Raw genomic sequence first — 20,967 nt, 5'->3', positions numbered from 1 at the left:
TAAATAATATAATTTAATTATAATCGTTTATTAATAAAATTAAATTAATAATTGTAAATATAGTTATTAATGTAATTAAATTAAATAAAATTAATTTAATTAATTTAATTTATATAAAGTCGTAATACCCCTGTACCCCAAAACCCAAACCCTGCCCTAAAACCTAAAAACACCCCTGTACCCCAAAACCCAAACCCTGCCCTAAAACCTAAAAACACCCCTGTACCCCAAAACCCAAACCCTGCCCTAAAACCTAAAAACACCCCTGTACCCCAAAACCCAAACACTGCCCTAAAACCTAAAAACACCCCTGTACCCCAAAACCCAAACCCTGCCCTAAAACCTAAAAACACCCCTGTACCCCAAAACCCAAACCCTGCCCTAAAACCTAAAAACACCCCTGTACCCCAAAACCCAAACCCTGCCCTAAAACCTAAAAACACCCCTGTACCCCAAAACCCAAACACTGCCCTAAAACCTAAAAACACCCCTGTACCCCAAAACCCAAACACTGCCCTAAAACCTAAAAACACCCCTGTACCCCAAAACCCAAACACTGCCCTAAAACCTAAAAACACCCCTGTACCCCAAAACCCAAACACTGCCCTAAAACCTAAAAACACCCCTGTACCCCAAAACCCAAACACTGCCCTAAAACCTAAAAACACCCCTGTACCCCAAAACCCAAACCCTGCCCTAAAACCTAAAAACACCCCTGTACCCCAAAACCCAAACACTGCCCTAAAACCTAAAAACACCCCTGTACCCCAAAACCCAAACACTGCCCTAAAACCTAAAAACACCCCTGTACCCCAAAACCCAAACACTGCCCTAAAACCTAAAAATACCCAAACACCCCAAAACATATACATCAGTACCCCAAAACATATACTCCTATACTCATACTTATTTTAAAAAATACTTAAATTAATATATTTAATTTATAATATTTAAAAACGAAATAAATATTTTTTAATAATTAATAATATTTAAATCAATTATAAAATATTAAATAAAAAAAAATATATATAATAAATACTTACCAATACTTACGATGTAATGGTATGCGTTGTAATAGCATCTGCTATGTAATGCCATGCGTTGTAATGGCATGCATTGTAATGGTATTTGCGATGTAATAGCTGCGTTGTAACAGCATTACGTTGTAAAAGATGCGTTGTAGCGGTAACACACCCCTCAGAGGTGGTGTAGGAGTGGCGCAACGAGGAGAAATACTTTTATTTCTACATGTTTTTCCTCTTTCTATGCAGCATGCATAGAAAGAGAAAAATGCCATCAATTGTTTTTTTTTTGTAGGAAGGTAACCCTTCCTGCACATAAACAATCATCCCCGCAACGCAAGGCTCCAAGGGTGTCTGCAATGGCGCACAATTGCTGTTTGGGCGCCAGCGCTGGGGATAAGGACTGGAATGCACCGTATTTGGTAGATACGGCGCATTCCTGCCCTTTTATTTTGACACACAGCAGCGCAGCAGAAAGGCTTGCTGTGTTGACGTGCATCAAAATGTAGTAAACAAGGGCCTAATTTCTTAAGGTTTGTTACACTAAAACGTTAAAGACAAAAAATAGAATGATTTGTGTAGCACTAGTAGAGATCTGTTTGGCTCAAACGTCTCCAATAACAAGATCATCACAGTTTTTATCTGTCTCTTTTCAACCTATATTTACAGGACCTCTACTTTCCAGAAGTTGAAGCCATAACTGCACAGGAGAGCTCTACAGCAATCGATAAAGGTCCCATTGCAGGAGAATGCAATAGAGTAACTTTAATGATGGCTAGTGCACATGCATGCCTAAAATTAGGGAGCCTTTCAAGAACAGTTCTGATGTTGTAAAAGGATCAGATAACAGTAAGCTTGCTTGCCTTCTCATTGAGGGAAGTGTTGAGCACAGGGGTGGCAGTCCAAAAAAGAGTGACATTCACATCCAAACTAGTGGCGTAATTTTGCACTTTGAAGAGTTTATCTAGGGACAGAGGGAATTGTTATATTGTCTCGAGTTAGTCATTGGCGGATTAACCTCATGAGTCCCTTAGGATATTATTGACACCACTATGTAAACCAGCACATCTTCATTCAAATGAACTGGCTGTAAGGACTCATGGATTTTCGAATGGATTTTCCTATACGTGTGCAACTCCAAATGAATGGATGGTAGCCAATAAGATGTCCTTCGCAATTTAGAATGACTAGGAACAGATCATGTTGTATCTATTTTTTTCAGTCTGAACAGATGGGTACGAGGCAAGGTGGCGGTTGCGTGGATGACCGAGTGAGCTGGTTATTGGCGCTCTCCCGGAGTCCCCCCCCCCCTCCATCTTTTTCTAACTTGGATGCTACGGTAGCGGGACTGTGAGCAAATAAAAAAAAAATTCTACATGAAATGCTGTGGCAATACTGGCTTCTAAGCCGGCTGAAAACTGCACCTACCGGGTGTTGTGGTCTGCGGCATCCCGCATTGCTGTGCTCGCTGTGTCAGCGGGGCTCGAGCTTTTTGTGCTGGCGGTTTGCGGATTCCCTCGCCGTGCTCTGTAGTGGTTACAATGGCCCGAAGACTGTAACCAAAGGCGCTAAGACCCGGGGGGCTGCAGCAATCGCAACCTCAGCCCCCTCAGCCCCCTCAACCTCTTCCCCGTGGAAAGTCTAATCAAACCTGCCCTCGATAGAGGTGGAGATGCCGGAACATGCTGAGGAGCTAACGGTTCCTCTCTCGGTCCTACGCAGAAAGGGGGCAGCACCACCCGGAAGCTCCAAACGGTTCCAGGGATATTTAGAAAGCAAATAGGTAGAGGTAAGATCCTGGTGGAGGCTGAAACAACAGTATCTTCTTTGAAGTATGGTGAGAAGGCAATGACTATCCCGGGTAACAATGTAGCAGCAGCAGGATCGTTACAGATATCAATAACACCGTCTGTGCCTGTGATTTTGACCCTGAATAACGTAGTGGCAATTCAGGGCAGCAGGGAGGATGTTAGTGGTAATTTGCGGTGTGACGAGATGGTGGATGCAGGGATTGACGCTTTGCAAGCTACCTTATCTCAGAGAGAGGCGCCATTAGCTGAAAATATAATCTTCAGTAATATAAAAGAGCCGGTAAAAAACCCGAGATATCTATGCCTTTACCAATAGCAATGTCTCTTGCTCAACCCCTGAGTGACAACCAGATTCTGGAGAACAGAAAACAAAATACAGGCAATCAAAGTGCTGAAGGCAGACATCAGGGGAGGGGGATAAGATTAAGGTCCCGCAGAACACTGATCATCCAGAAAGAGAAGCAGTTAAGGATGTAGACTCAGGAGACAAGTTTTACTCAATGTCGAAACCATCTAATTCTTCAGATAATGGGAGCCTAGGGGGAGACTGGGTTGACAACAAAAGCAATACAAATAGCTACCAGCTGGACGAAGAGGAATTGAGCTTGGAGGTCTCTGCAAATAAGGGGATTGTGCGGAAACTATGGGAAACTCTTAACCCTCTGATGAAAGAGACACTTGGTACAGCTGGATCACTTGTGTGGGATTATTCGTTTTTCCCCCAACTTGATAAGAATGTAGGGCAGGGTAACAACTCTGGGGAAATTGCAGACACAGCAGCAGAAGGCGAAATCTCCCTCTCCACAATATATCAAATCATATTGGCCCATCGGGAAGAGACTAGGGCAGAGGGGCTTCGGACCGAGGGTGCTGTTCGAAAGTTGCAAAACACTCTGCACCGAGCTGCAAAGACTTGTACAGAGATATCCACGAGAATTGGGGAAGCCGAGGTGAGGATATCAGCAACGGAAGATGAAATAGTGCTGCAGAAGGCTACAATAGCATCACTGCAGGCTTTAAAAAACGACACCAGATGGAAGCTCAATGAATTGGAAAATCGTTCCAGAAGAAACAATTTGCTTATTTTGGGAATACCCGAAGGACTGGAAGGCAAAGACACTAGGCATTTTGTAATTGAATTATTTTCAGAGGTCTTTCCAGAACTTAAACAATGGAAGTAGGAAGTAGAGCTTCAGAGAGCGCATAGGTCCCATTTAATCAGCGAGCTAATGCAGGGGGATCAAATGAAAAACCAAGGGCTATATTGATCTGCCTTAGTAATTTTCTGTTGCGGGAATCAATATATGACTTAGCACGGCCTGATAGGAAGAGAGGTGGTAAAGGATGCACATTTTTTGTTCGTCCAGATTTCTGTCAGGCCACGGTTCAAAAGAGGTGGCATCTTCGCCAAATGATTCTACTTTTTCAGGCGAAAGGGGCACAGGCCTTTCTGCTCAATCCGGCCAAATTAAGAATTATACATAGAGAAAAACACAATTATTTGTATCTGAAATAGTAGCAAAGGAATTCCTGAGCACAATTTGAAGTGGATTGAGAGATAACCGGATAAATGGGTATCCAGCCAATAGGGGGGGCTCCCTCTTATGAATGCCTGTAGTATCTATCTCTTTTTTTCCTGTTGGTTTTTCTTTTTTGTGGGGGGTGGGGGTCTGGGGGAGTTTTCTTAATCTGCTTCCCATCACAGAGGACCAAGTCCTTATGCCTCATTTGGGAGGGGGAGGGGTGGAGGGAGGGGTAGCTCTGGGTGGGCAAGGGTTGGAAGGGCAGGAGGGTACGAGGGGAGGCACAACTGGTTTTTGATGTTTATATTGCATCCTGGTTATGGTTCTTGTTCTTATTTGAGAGACAATGATTTTTTTCTTAGTCCTTATGAAGCGTAGCCTAGGGTATGGGCTGGGCAGACGAGATCTGTTCATCTTTACGTTATGACAATGATCGGCAGACTATTAATTTGTATGTGGAATATATGTGGTTTAAATGATAAAAAGAAAAGAGGGGTGATGGCCCAAATTCTGCAGGTCATGTGTATCGATGTGCTCTGCGTACAAGAAACACATATTTCTTGGAATAATCGAAAGTGGCTGAGTTACGTAGGTATGGATATACTTGCTTGTACTAGACAGAGCTCAACTACTAGAGGGGTTGCGATTTTGATTGAACATGGCCTGGGTGCTTGTAAACTGGTAAAAGAGAACACCCGGGGCGTTGGGCCATTACTGAAATTCTTGTTAATGGCTGTCCACTGATGATATGCTCTATTTATGGTTCTAATTTAGACGACACCGAGGTGATGCATTTTTTGAGTGTCAAATTAGCGGTATGGCCATCTCCTTTAAATCTTTGTGGGGATTTCAATCTTCATTTGGAAAGTGGATTTGATATTACAAGCAACCATCCATATAGGGGTAAGAAAACCAACGTTTTTAAAGCTACTCAAGGTCTAGTCAAAGAACTTGTGTTGGCCGATGTATGGTACACTCATAAGAAAGATGTGCCTGGAGACACTTTTTATTCAGCTCCTCATAGAAAACATGTGCGCTTGGATTATTCTTTTATCCCTGCTGAAAGAGTATTGAGTGCTAAAATAGAGATCAGACCCAGGATCATCTCAGACCATAACCCGGTTATTTTAGAACTAGATTTTAGTTCTAGGGCCCAGCCGAATGCATGGACTTTTTAACGCAAACTTTTACTTGATCCCGAATATTGTCTGTATATGGGTGATTGGATCAAGGACTTTTTCAAAAATAATCGGGGTACAGCTCCAGATCTCATTGTTTGGAATGCACTTAAGGCCAGGGTTTGGGGAGAAACACTCAGCTATTCTATAGCCAAACAGCCTAAAATTCTGGTGGAAACTAAGGCAGGGATGGATCAGTTAAGGTTACTAGAAATAGAGCTTATGGGGGAAATATTTAAGCAACAAAATACTGAAGTAACTTTAAAAGCCATCGCAATCTTAAAAATGAAAGTCCACCAACATTTTGCTATGAAAATAGCTGTGAAATCTACTTCGTACAGGACCCAAATTTATGATGCGGGGGAAAATTCTGTCAGGATTTTAGCGGAGAGACTTCAGCAGAACGAAATAGCCAATCGAATTTATAGGATACAGGACCATCTTGACCAGATTCAGGATTCCCCAGGTAAAGTGTTAAATGTTTTCTGTAAGTACTATTACAACTTATATACATAGGAAGAAACAATAACTGCAGATGAGAAGATGAAAGAATTTAGCGCTGAAATCGAAACAAATAAAGTTACACAAGAGCAAAATGAGAAATTAGCAGCATGTATAACCTGGGAGGAGATTGAGGGAGCAATAATGTCTTTAGCAACAGGAAAAGCGGTAGGCCCGGACGGCATCCTTCTTGAATTTTATAAGCCATTTCGTCAAGCACTTCGACTGGAACTTTTGATACTGTTTCTCGCCGCTCAACATGGATCTGCGCCAGATTCTTGGTGAAAAACGATTATTATTGTTTTTTTTTAAAAGGACAAACCTGAGGTGTAGCCATCGTCATATAGGCCTATATCATTGATTAATTCAGATAGTACGATCTTTTCTAAAATTTTGGCTTAACGAGTTAGGAATTGTTATTACTCATTTAGTATCTAAGTTCCAGCATGGGTTTATCCCCAGCAGGGACACTGCTGAACACGTGAGACGAGTAATAGCTCTCTTAGATTGGGCTCATGCAACCGAATCCTAAATGGGGACGATCCTGTTTGACGCCGAGAAGGCATACTACAGGGTCTCCTGGCAATATATGTGGGACGTCCTGCGATGGAAAGAGTTCTGTCCCCAGTTCATCCAAGCAGTTAAGACCAATGTTCCCTCTATTTTATTTCCTCTGTGTGCGGCAGTGGAGGGTCTCTGTGCGCTGCAACCATGGCTATGTGTGCCAGGAACCAAACCGCGCGTGTGTGCGGCGCCAAATGTCACTCACAACGCTTATTTTGAAAAGTGAAAAGATGGTGCATTTTCACACATACAGCACCACAATACGGGTCTTAAGGGCAGTTTGCAAATTGGATAAGCACACCATGACATGAATTGGTTACACTGGCAAGTACACTTCAAGTTTAGAAAAGCACAATACTTCAATGGTGGTACCATCATAAGATTTTAATAAATATTCTTAACTGGAGCACAGTTCATTGGGTGGGGAAATGTTGCGAGCCTATACAATATAACATATACACAATGAGGGAGAGGGCTTTTCAGACACGTCAAGTGGCATCACTAGATGGGTGACAGGGTGGCTTCTCACGGCGATCTTTGCCATTTTTCCAGTGCTGAAAAACTCAGTCTAGGTCTACTTTCCCATTCAGGAGGTAGGCCTTTGTACTCATCAGCATATCCAAATACGTCTGCTCTAGTCTATTCCTCAATTTACTCTTGATAGTATTCATGAGGCTGAATGCTCGTTCACAATCTGCACTAGATACTTGAAACATTGCGCAGACATCAACAAGCTGAGACACCACACTATACTGAGCAGATTGCGTACAGTGAAATTCACCATGTCTTGAAAAGTGGTAAATAACCCACCCTTTACATGTTCTGCCACCACATATTTATAGTCTCTGTATTGTCGAACAACATCTTCTGGTGTTTCACAATCACCCAGGGCCAAGACATTTTTATACTTTCCAACAAGTCTTTGTATATTCTCAGTCCCAAAATCAAAATGTGATTGTGTTGCTATTGCCTGGATTTCACAACTTGCCCATTGTTTCAGCTCATCTTCAGGGAACCCTCACAAAGAAGGGAAACAAAAGACAAAATAGGCCCACTGTCAAACTCTTGCCTTTCCTTGTACAACACTATCAGATCTCTTACATTGCTTCTCCAAAAGACAGTGTCCCCCAAATACTGATGCTTAATTTGGCCAATCTTTGTTCTTGCATACTGTACAGCTTCAACAGTAGTCAAAGTACTTTTTTGGAATAGTTTGCACAAAGATGCAAATTCACCCAGAATGTCATTAAGTACTGCAAGGGAAATATGGTAGTTGGAGTCCGATAGCTTTTTATAACAATATTTAGCAATTGGATCATTCTCCTCAACTTTCTCATGCTCAAAGTACTTAAGAACAGTCTTGTAATTACGAATTAGTGCACCAACAGCAAAATGCCTTGAAAACCACCGGACTTCATTCAGTGGTCGAAAAGAGACAACTTCACATTCAGTGACCGATGCAATTTCATCCAGCTTGAACTTTCTTGCAGAAGATCTGGAGAACACAGTGTAGACAGTCCTCAATGATGTCTCCATCACTTTAATCATTGGAACAATCTTCCAGGCATCATCAACTCCCAAATCTTCTCGATGGGCGACACAATGTTGCTCAACTAGATGAGGAATGGATTGTTTAGGCGAGTAGCAACACCATTATTCTTACCCAGCATCACAGACGCACCATCGGATGTGAACATGACCATTTTCATGAGGTCCAGTTCATTGGCAGTGTAGAATTCTTTCACTGCAGTAGTGATAGCCTCAGCATTAAAACTAGTCATCTTCACTATGCCCCCAAACTGCGTTTTGTGCTCTGTTTATGTTACAGGTCGGAACTTGAAGTACAGGATAAGCATTTTTGTAACAGAAATATCTGTGCTCTCATCAATTATCAAGGTGTGATACAAAGCTTGCCGATGTTCTGCCATAGCTTCACAGTGTAAAAATGTAAATTGATACTTGTATAGCGCACTACTCACCCCAAGGGTCTCAAGGCGCTTGTACGAATACCGCTGTGGAACCCATCCTGGCTTTCCCTGTGAGGCGTCCACTCCTGGGCACCCCCAAGGTGGAGGCCAGGCATCCTAAGCGTTGTCTGGACTGTTGTGGAGATTAAGCAAGCTATTGCCCAGAGTTGCAGAGTGAGACTCCATGATTGGAATAGGCACTGAGGCGAGAATTATCAGGTTCGTGGAATTTTGAGCCCAAGACCCGCCGAGGCGGGGAATTGAACCCTGGTCCCGGGCTACACTTCTGCATCAGGGTCTGCCGCTCTAACCATTGAGCCTCACTTCTCCAGCGTGTATCACGCTATTGATGGCCTCAAGGAACTCAAAGGCATAGTTCTTGCTCCTCCAGCTGTCTGGTATCTTCACATACAAAGCTAGGTGGTCATGGATGTCTTGTACAGATAACATTGAAGTATTCATCTTGACTGCCAGCAACATGTTGTTGATGAGAATCTTTATCTCATCAGGCATAGATCTTTGGCGTTCAACTACTTCCATTCTATTTGCTTTGTCAGTGGCAGTTTCTGTCAGTATTGCCTGCACTCCATAACCAAACCTGGCAGCAGCACTTCTGTTTCTCAATATCACCATGGCAGACTTGTGTACTTTGCTAAGTAGATGGCGTTTCATGTAATCCAGTTTCCAGCCATCACTCCATTTCTTCCCTGTGGAAAGGTCCCAAACAATCTTGGCTTCGGCACATGCTGTGCAAATCAAGCCCACGTCTGGACTGTATTGAAACAGTTCCCCGAGTTGCATGCAAACCTTGCTTCGTGACTTCTGTGTCTCAGCCTCCACAATTTCCTTCATCCACTCTTCCTTGAATACAAGGAAACATTTCTTCCTTTGTGGTGAAGCACTGCACTCTCCCTAAGTTACAGCTCTGCGCTTGAACATTTCCATGCCCTCCGGTTTGAACCTGCTGTGCCACAAAGCCAGCAAAATAAGGGAACATGGCTTACGTTGACGCCTAGCTCATGAATGCAATCTGTTATACTACAATGTACTAGATGCACCACAGTTCAACTCTACCAAACAATTACCTCCTATGCTTGAACGCACATACACCCGTTTAAATGTATGGGGTTCTGGCTGCAACACCTAAAACAGAATAAAACATGGGTAAGTTTATTATGCTACAATGTACAAGATGCACCACCGTTTAACTCTACCAAAATAATTACCTTTTCTGCTTGAACTCACGTACACCGGTTTCAATGTATAGGGTTCTGGCTGCAAAACCTGCAACAGAATAAAACATGGGTAAGTATTTTATACTACTTGAAAGTCCATGGGTCGCACACTACTCCACCACCAGCGGGTATACCCAAGAGTATCACGGTAAATGCAGTTCTTCAAAGCGTGTGCGCTTTTCGTAGATTCTGAAGTGTAAAAGCAAAGTTGCAGCACCAACTCTGGACACCGGTGTTTCAGGATTATTTTCCTTCATCAGCAGAGTATAGGCAGTTTTCGGGGGTTTGCTGTGCAGGATGCCAAATATTATCGGATCTGGTACCTCTCACGGCGCGTAGGTGCGTTATCCGAGCTCGTCAGCCCAATGGCTCAAGGGAGCCATATTTAAATGAAAGTCCATGGGTCGCACACTACTCCACCCACCAGCGGGTATACCCCAAGAGCATCACAGTAAATGCAGTTCTTCAAAGCGTGTATGCTTTTCGTAGATTCTGAAGTGCAAAAGCAAAGTTGCAGCACCAACTCTGGACACCGGTGTTTCAGGATTATTTTCCTTCATCATCAGAGTATAGGCAGTTTTCGGGGGTTTGCTGTGCAGGCTGCCAAATATTATCGAGTCTGTTACCTCTCACGGCGCCTAGGTGTGTTATCCGAGCTCGTCAGCCCAATGGCTCGAGGGAGCCATATTTAAATGAAAGTCCATGGGTCGCACACTACTCTACCCACCAGCGGGTATACCCCAAGAGCATCACGGTAAATGCAGTTCTTCAAAGCGTGTGCGCTTTTCGTAGATTCTGAAGTGTAAAAGCAAAGTTGCAGCACCAACTCTGGACACCGGTGTTTCAGGATTAGTTTCCTTCATCAGCAGAGTATAGGCAGTTTTCGGGGGTTTGCTGTGCAGGCTGCCAAATATTATCGGGTCTGGTACCTCTCACGGCACGTAGGTGCGTTATCCGAGCTCGTCAGCCCAATGGCTCGAGGGAGCCATATTTAAATGAAAGTCCATGGGTCGCACACTACTCCACCTACCAGCGGGTATACCCCAAGAGCATCACGGTAAATGCAGTTCTACAAAGCGTGTGCGCTTTTTGTAGATTCTGGAGTAGTGTGCGACCCATGGACTTTCATTTAAATATGGCTCCCTCGAGCCATTGGGCTGACGAGCTCGGATAACGCACCTACGCGCCGTGAGAGGTACCAGACCCGATAATATTTGGCAGCCTGCACAGCAAACCCCCGAAAACTGCCTATACTCTGCTGATGAAGGAAAATAATCCTGAAACACCGGTGTTCAGAGTTGGTGCTGCAACTTTGCTTTTACACTTCAGAATCTACGGAAAGCGCACACGCTTTGAAGAACTGCATTTACCGTGATGCTCTTGGGGTATACCCGCTGGTGGGTGGAGTAGTGTGCGACCCATGGACTTTCATTATTTTATACTTCAATGTACTAGATGCATCACAGTTTGACTCTACCAATCAATTACCTCTTCTGCTTGTACTCACGCACGTCCGTTTAAATGTGTGAGGTTCAGGCTGCGAAACGTACAACACAATAAAACATGGGTAAGTATATTATACTACAATGAACTAGATGCATCACAGTTTGACTCTACCAAACAAGTACCTGTTCTGCTTGTACTCACGTACGCCTGTTAAAATATGTGGGGTTCTGGCTGCGAAACCTGCAACAGAATAAACAGGGGTAAGTATATTATACTACAATTTACTAGATGCATCACAGTTTGACTCTACCAAACAATTACCTGTTTGTTCTGCCTGTACTCACGTCTGCCTGTACAATTGCATTCGTAGTCCGGTCTCACAAACCTGCAAAAGAAAAGGGGTGCAGATTGTGAATCTATTTACACAGCAACCCCCAACCCAACAAGGAACGTAAGCAGAATTACCTTATCTTTGTGGGTACTCGCACCTGACCACTCAAATCCAAATACCTTGCAGACTGGAAACCTGCAATTGAAGACAAGATCGTCAGCAAATGCTCGAAGAATTACAAACTATGAAACCTTGGCAGCTATGCTCACTTTACTGAGAAAAGAGTACAGCAAGTTTAAAACGGCGCATGTGCTTTCAGAAAGTACATGCTGCGTTTTGAATCTTGCTCTACTCTTTTGATAGTAAATGACAGGGTTGCCTCGGCTACCCTTCTTGTCCAAAGGGACAATTAGGGGGGTTTTAACAAACCCTGCCATGGTTGAAGGACTGTAAAAAACGTTCATGTGCTTCTGGACATTCAAACAAGGTCTTCCCTGCACCGTGCATTACTAACAAAAGAGTAGAGCCAGTTTAAAAACACAGCGTGTAAAAATATGCATGGTACATTTCCAAGCATATTTGAGAAAGCAAGAATGTAAATAAAGCAATTGCGAAAGTGTAGCTATGACATCAATAAAGAAATTACATACGATAATGACTGCGTAGCTGCTTATTCAATATAACCACAGAACGTCATAACAGACTTGAGATAACAATGCTGAGTACCTCACAGATTATTATTTATTGATATGCCTTTACAAACGAAATCTGAGGAAATAGCAATTATTGTGATTTGTGGGACTGGACTAAATGAGACAGCAAGGAATAAACATAAAAACAGTAAAAGGCATAGCGCACCCTACAATGCACTGTTCTCTTTTAGGCGATGAAGAAATATGATCACATCACCCCCATCCTGATGATGAAACACCATTAGCTCCCATTGCTGGTCCAGTACATCAAAAACAGCTGCATTATTTACAAACATTGTAAATGATGCAGTGGTTGTTCATGCAGTAGTGGCCCAGCAAAGCCACAATACCAGAATTGCTTTCTGCTGAGGGACTTTCTTTTAAAAAAACAATTCTGGCAACTGCCTCTATTTAACTTTCATGAAAGAAAACGACCAGCAGAGGTCAGTAAAATACTAGAATCACTTTAGCATTCTCTGGATTACAGTCCATAGAAATTATCTTCCACGAGCACCCGTAGACAATAATATTTTTTTCAAATCTTGTATTTTCAGTGATATGACCACCATAGGCCCTGCTTTGGACTATATCATTTCCCGCTAAAAGGCAATATTTCTCTCCATGTATTCCCATACCTGGCGTCTCGCGCAGTTTGGTGCTCACTTTCCCTCCATTTTAAAGAACAGTAGATGTTTCAGCACCCAGGCTAATGTGTAGCGCGCGTTCCAGTCCAAGTTCTCCCTGGACTGGAAACAAGCATCCATCAGGATAGCTTGATTCCAGTGGCATGGAGAGAACCGGTCTTAGGATGCTTGTTTCCAGTCCAGGGAGGACCTGGCTTGGTAGTTCAGGCTGGACTGTTCCCTTGGGGCACAGGGTCAAGACTGATTTGCATATGGCTGGGTTCAAACTGGAATGGCATGGTGAGCAAAAAAACTATGGATTTAGAGCCAGATCTCTGTACTGGGGTGAATGTATGGCATTGTTCTGCATTCTGTCCATCAACTGTTGTTTTTGAAGAAGACAAAAATTCATAAACCAATAGCACAACAGAAAGCACATCACAAGGTAAAATTACTTTTGGTCCACATCTAACGAATAAGCCTGCTTTATACTCATACAGAGAAAACAATACTGCATTCACAATATAAACACCACCTCTGTTCGGCCAAAAAGAGTCTTTCAAGTGTATAAAAGTTGAAATCGGTCTTCCCCCATTAGCATAGCATAAAACAATACATTTTAGAATATTACAGTGCAAGCAGGATCATAGAGCTAATTGAATTTTGTGAAAATAATATTATAATGATGATAGAGTTACAGGCTCCACAGTGCATGGCAGAGAAAAGAGATTACGAATTTGTCTGGCTCTGCAGCTCACACCCATTTTGAAGTGAAATTTGAAAACTCGAACAGTCCTACTTATATCAACTTCATTATTAACATAGTAAAACATTTCATTTGCATCTCTCTAGTATTAATTTAAAGTTAATATATATTTATTGTGGAATCTGCTTCCAAACCTGCAAGCTACACATCCATTTTGGTTATATATATATATGTTTATATGACCACTCGGGCGCAATATAACTTAGTGTAAACCAGGAATACTATTCCAGTAAGACACAAGATACCCGTGGGCTCGAGTACACAAACAAACATATGAGTAATTAAATTTTACACAAACATATAATTAAGTTGGCATGTGGTATGTTATATATTTATTTACAATTTTTTGTCACAGTATAAGTGTGTATATAGGTTTGTGCTTTATCTAACAAATGAGTGTATATTTCAATATTTGGTTTCTTCTAACAATATCCAGTGAATTAGAAGAAACACTGCACAAACTCACCATGACCAGCATTTCTCTGTTGTATGTATTTCTTCCATTGCCTTGGTCACAGAGTCGGTAACCATGACAATTCACTTTCGTTTATACCATTTTGTCTAGGATATAATGCACTGCACTGTAGTGAGTAGCGATGTTGTGAGCAAGGCGGACACGTCTGCTGAAACGCGTCGTCCATCACGAATGGAATGAATACTTATCCTTGAGATCACTGCAACCCACGGAGTCAGCGCCTGTTTTTTCATTGTTTAAACCAGGGGTGGCATCAATATATATATATATATATATATATATATATATATATATATATATATATATATATATATATATATATATATATATATAAATATATATATATATATATATCCGTGGAACAGCAACTTTACCAGTCGAAAGAAGACAGCTCGAGCCCAGATTCATAAGCGTGAAAATTTATTTAGACAGGGATGTCAAGAAACACCCGACACGTTTCGGTGCAGCCGCACCTTGGTCACGGGTAAATACAGTTTTTTTCTTCAAAGTATATAAAGTGAACAAATCATAAACATCAAGGTAGGACTACTGATTCTCACACAGATGAGTATCAAACCACAGTACGGCGGCCATCTTTGAGTGTTGATTTACCTCAAGCATATATCATTGCAAATGTTGTTTAAATGATGCTTTTGAAAGAATTACCAGATGAAAATGAGGCTAGGCTGATAATGCAACATTCCTCTTTGGAATTTCCAAAATGTAATCATGATTATAATTTCAATTAAATTAAACGTTATACTTCGCACCCCAGTGGGCGATACATTCTGTACCTAGTATAATGCACATGTAAACAGTATAATTTTACCCTAGTGGGTATAGAAATACCTCAGATTTAAGCTGATTCATTGAGAATCTGTTCCCCAACAGTTGTAAATGTTCCATTGTCAAACAGTCCGTCTGTTTGTAGCCAATTCTGCCCCAGTGGGCTAATGTTCGGAAACAGTATTCCCATGATGTCTTTTAGCTCAAACTCACAACGACAGAGATATATTTGCTTATATGTTTCCACATCAATAGGCAGCCGTGGGTTTTATATCCTTACTGTGTACGAACATACGTGTCTCCTACAAACATAAAGTCACTAAAATGTATAAACAGTTTAAAAACTAATGCATAACTTCAATTGCACAGTGTTCAGCCTTCTTTGTTAGAGTGGGTCATGATATGCTGGGGGCTTATCCTAGGTGAACCGATAATTCCTCATCTTTGTTAAGCCCCAACGGTTGAACAGTATCATATTTAATAATAATTTGGACTCGAGTTGGCGTAACTGTCTAAGCCTATTCCCACCACGCTCAGACAAGGGAATTCTGTCTAAGGCACAAAATGAAGAAGTGAAGAAACGCATTCTTGAACACATGAGGGCGATCACAAATGAGGATAAAAATTATCCAATAGCCAAACATTTCAAAGACTTTCACCAAAAGAATGTTAATTCATTACAATTGTGTGCCTTAGACAGAATTCCCTTGTCTGAACGTGGTGGGAATAGGCTTAGACAGTTACGCCAACTCGAGCCCAAATTAATAATTAAATATGATACTGTTCAACCGTTAGGGCTTAAAAAAGATGAGGAAGTATCGGTTCACCTAGGATAAGCCCCCAGCAAATCATGACCCACTCTAACAAAGAAGGCTGAACACTGTGCAATTGAAGTTATGCATTGGTTTTTAAACTGTTTATACATTTTAGTGACTTTATGTTTTTATGTTTGTAGGAGACACGTATGTTCGTACAGATATATATATATATAATCATTGAACCATTTCCAAGAACTGTAACCAGTGACTTGTAGCTTACAAGAGAACTACCAACCATCAGAGTAGATCAAAATGTACCACTCCAAGCCACACAATAAAGACAGGAAATCCATAGAAAACACTTTGAATCAACTTCCCCTAATGTTTCAAATCACTTGCAACCACTGTTCCCTCTAGGCCGCGCGCGCGCACCTTCCCTGACGTCAGCACGCACCACCTAGCGTGGAGCGCGCACACAGGCCGTCGCAAGAGATTCGCGCCGCCCGCCGCTTTTACAAAGCGAGCGGCGCGAACATGACATGAGGCACTTTTTACAGTGGTGACGGCGGTGCGGGCGTGAGGAGTTGCAGGTAAGGAGCGGGAGGCGGGAGGTGGGGGGCGGGGGGAACTGGTGGTTATTGGGAGGCGGGAGGAGTGTGTAGGACAGAGCTTTCCAAACTCTGTGTCGCCTGCCATGTGCGGGTGTGTCACCTAATGAGGCATAGCTACCAAGGTTTCAGATTGTCATGTGTGACGTTTTCATAATTTCAGGTTTACGATGAGTGACATTTCAATGAGTATGAGAGACACTTTCTCCTGAGGAAAGCAGCAGAAAACCGGACTCTTTGTTTCCTCAAGGTGTGCACTGCGAGCGAAGGCTAACAGAAAGAAGTGCAGCCGCAGTTTAATTACCAGCTCACGCATCAGCTGAGCATGTGGCTCGTCCTTCCTCTTGGCGGCGCATTTGCACCAGAAATGCTCTAAACAGAGCTCTAACCCCGGGGTTTTGATCAGCTCCCCCACGTCTCTGATGCGGTGCAGGTGAGCTCCCTCTGCGCTGTTTTCCATTAGGTCCACTTGATAGTTGTTGTCTCCTTCGGCATATGTTCTTCTCACAGCTGCTACGAAGGTCCATGTGGATACAGTTGATGAGATGGGTGATTGCTGTGCTTATACATTTCATTTGCATCAGGATGCGAGCCGAGCAAAGTGCAGGGAAAATCAAAGCTAGCTCACTCCAGTTGTGTGTAGAAGCATCCTATTGGTGGACTTTGCTTAAATAAAGAAAAACAGGGAGGGGGAACGTAGCTTTGATTTGCCCTGCAGTTTGTTCTGCTCTGGGGTAACGCTCGCGCTCACCCCCACCCCCAACAACAAACGCAGAAGAAAGGAAAGACTGTCACACCTGATAACCACTCACCTAACAGACACGGAAACACAAATCATCTCAACCAAAACTTGCAGAAATGTTCCAAATAAGTAGTTTCCCACAGTAATTTGAGATCGTTGTGTAACCCAAGATCCCACTAACTGACAAGTACAAGCTGACACATTCAATAACAATCTCTCAAGAAAATGCAAGTCCGTTATGAACTCCTTTAGCTGTGGAGCGAGTCCCCTCTGATTAGTAAAAGAGTGACATGAGGGTTGAAGTAAAAGTGAACGAGTAGGGCTGTGAGGGTTGAAGTAAATGTGTGCGAATCTGTATGAGAGCCTTGCGTCATGCATGTACCACCTTACAAGGTGCAAAAGTGACGTGGGACTCGCAGGCAGAAAGGCACTAAAAATGATTGAGCTACAGGACAGAAAGGCACAAAAAAACGAGTGGGGCAGAGGCCAGAAGGGCAGAAAAAACGAGTGAGACACAGGACAGAAGGGCACAAAAAACGAGTGAGATACAGGGCACAAAGGCACAAAAAACGAGTGGGGCATAGGACAGAAAGGCACAAAAAAACGAGTGGGGCAGAAGGGCACCAAAAACGAGTTGGACACAGGACAGAAAGGCACAACAAGCATTGGAAATGCAATAGGTCTCGCATTAGAAAAGTTGGAGCTATTGGTCTTGTAAATGACAAATATTTTATTTATGTGTTGGTTTTTAAAATAGCTAAATGGATAGCTTTGTCATTTACAATGCCAATAGTTATAACTTTCGCGAATGTGACACCTATAGCATTTGGAATGCAACATGTTTTGTATTTACGTGACTTAGATGGCAGCTCTGGTCATTAGGCCACATCTCTAGAGAGCACGAGAGTGCAGCAGGGGAGAGAAGCACAGAGAGGGAGCAGAGAGTGCAGCAAGGAAGAAGCACGGAGAGGGAGCCCAAGAGTGAAGCAAGGGTGAGATGCACGGACAGGGAGCCTGAGAGTGCAGCAGGGGACAGAAGCATGGAGAGGGAGACAGAGTGTATCAGGGGCGAGAAGTACGGACAGGGAGCCCAAGAGCGAAGCAAGAGAGAGAAGCAGGAGAGGGAGTCTGAGATTATAGAAAGGGAGAGAGTTGAGCATAGAAAGGGAGAAGATGAGTTTGGGAGAGAGGCATGAGAGGTGGAAGGCAGAGCAATGGAGATAGACCTGGGAAAGGAGTAACCATGGGGGAGATGAAGATGAGAGCAACAGGGAAAAACTAGTGGTGTTGACTAATGCCGAAAAGGTATAAATGATGCTGTGTTAGTGCTCATTGACAATCGTGTGTACCTTGAGGAGAGATGGGAGAGGGGAGGAGAAAGAAGGGAGATTGAGGAAAGAGGGGAGAAAGGGAGGAGAGTGTGGGGATAGAGGGTAGAGGAGAGAGAAGGAAGAGTGTGGTGGGAGATGGTAGAGGGGAGGGGAGAGTGCTTATCCAATTTTGCAAACTGCCCTTAAGACCCTTATTGTGGCGCTGTATGTATGAAAATGCACTATCTTTTCACTTTTTAAAGTAAAATTTTGGAGTGCCGTTTGGCGCCGCAGACACGCGTGGTTTGGTTCCTGGCGCACATAGCCATGGTTGCAGCGCACAGAGACCATCCATTGCCGCACACAGAGGAAAAAAATTAGAGGGAACATTGCTTGCAACACGTCCTGTATTTTCCAAAACCAATGAAGTACACTACAAATCTAAACAGCCACACAACACATATCTTCAGCACCAGGAAGCCGACCAGTAACTCCCATCTGCTTTATACTCTACATATCCCAGCAACCAACTACCTTATGTCCAACTCATGATCCATACTATATCCCTACCAAAATACCCAAAATTAAAAATAACAAAATTAAAACAGAAAAGCAAAAACAACTTAGGAAATGCCTAACTAATAAATGATAAACTCAAGTATCCCCCTAGGGCAATTTTGGCAGTCTGAGCAAGAATACAAGCCATCAACACCTTCCCGTATATGGTGGTCTGGATGCTTAGTCAGCCGACCACCCATACATCACACTGGATAACTACCATATGAATAACACGTCCAAGGTAAAAAAAATCTGATTAACAGCGTGCTCAGGACCTAACATATCAAATAGAATAATCAGCATTAAGAAGTACCCTGCAAGAGACTGGGGCACTTTGGGACAGAGAAACATAGTAACATGAGGCAAGGGATAGAATCCTAACACAGTAGGTTAATATCAGACACGCAGGACTCTACTAATAGCAAGGGAGGATTTACCAATCAACCATAAGTAATTCAGGACAGCAATAAGTATCACTATCTGCTGTCCCTTCACCAGAATCCTTCCCTCCCAGACGAAGACTAATAGTACAGTTGTTGCATCAGTACAGTTACTTTCTCCAGCGTCTTTAGAAGAATACAGTATCTGCAAGCGGTCCATCTGTACCAAATTTAGATCAGGCTTCTGGTGACACACGCTAGGTGAAAGGCCGAAAGACTCCACCTTCAACTGTGAATCATCACGCAAGGACCGCCCACTATACATTCACGCGCATTACGAGCAAAAGAGTAGAGCCAGTTTAAAAACACAGCGTGTAAAAGTACACGCTGCGTTTTTAAACTGGCTCTACTCTTTTGCTAGTAATGCGCATTGCGGGTGAGATTGTGGGCTTTTGTTTAAGTATTGATGTTAATCACAGCCCGCTAAGGGGCTCTGATTAAGATCAATACTTAAACAAAAGCCCGCAATCTGCCTTGTGCTCTGCCCATAGCCCCTAGCCCCCATGAAAGCCTTACCTGCACAAAGACCAGCACTCCGCCACGACTCTTCCTCCGGCACACGCACACAGAAAGTGCCTGGTTTTCGCGCCGCTCGCTTTTTTAACGCAGCGGCGCAAATCTCTTGCGCGACGACTTGGACGTGTGCGAGCTCCATCCCAGGCAGTGCGCGCTGACGTCAGGAGAGGTGCGTGCGCGCACCTTAAAGGGAACGGTGGTTAAGACCCTATATTTACGCCCGGAAGCAACCATACACATTTCTGGACAGGAGTCTGAATCATTTTGTATTAGCAGGGGTGAAAGGCAAGGATGCCGTGCTTCCATCTATTATTTGCATTATATATTGATTTATTTCTAAATAAATTAAACCAGCACATAGTTATTAAACCAGTAAGTTTTTACAATATTGAGTATAGAGCATTGGCGTATGCAGAAGATATAGTCGTACTCACCAGTGATATTGCTACTGCGTTACCTGCAATTAAGTCATTGGCTGTGCAGTGTGGCTGTTTTTCCGGCTAAAAATTAAATGTAGATAAACCTAAGATACTTTACTCAGGTACAGACCCCCCGTTAAACCTGTCAATCGTTCCTGAAGTAACATTTCTGGGAATAAAAATTACATTGAAATTGGATACGATTCTGGATTTGAATATTATCTCAGTGATGGAGAAGGTGAACGCAACATTGGAAAGATTAGATCATCTTCATTTATCGCTCCACGGGAGATGCAATGTGTTAAAAATGTCGGTCTTTCCGAAATGTCTTTATATGTTCAGAACAATCCCCCTAGAGATTTCTTCTACTTGTTTTATTAAATTAGAGAGGATATGTTCCAGATTTCTTCGGAGGTACCGAAGACCGAGAAGGGCATATAAGAAGATGGTTTTACCTAGACATCGCGGGGGCTGGGGTATCCCACATTTTATGATGTATTATTGAGCTGCTATGATGCAATATATGGGTCCCCTTGTAGTCTGTTCCAAAGCTGAGATTCCGCTTTTTCATAGACCATTTATTCATGAATTTGGAATGGGAGATGAGACCAATTGTTGCCTAGTTAGGGTAATCGAGCCCAGTTACTTTAAAAAGACAAAGTTTAAGACACTTAAGGCTACATACGCAGTTTGGAA

The sequence above is a fragment of the Lissotriton vulgaris genome, chromosome 8, assembly GCF_964263255.1.
Source record: "Lissotriton vulgaris chromosome 8, aLisVul1.2, whole genome shotgun sequence".
NCBI lineage: Eukaryota > Metazoa > Chordata > Amphibia > Caudata > Salamandridae > Lissotriton > Lissotriton vulgaris.
The sequence above is the reverse complement of the archived record's forward strand: the minus strand, read 5'-3'. Positions refer to the sequence as shown.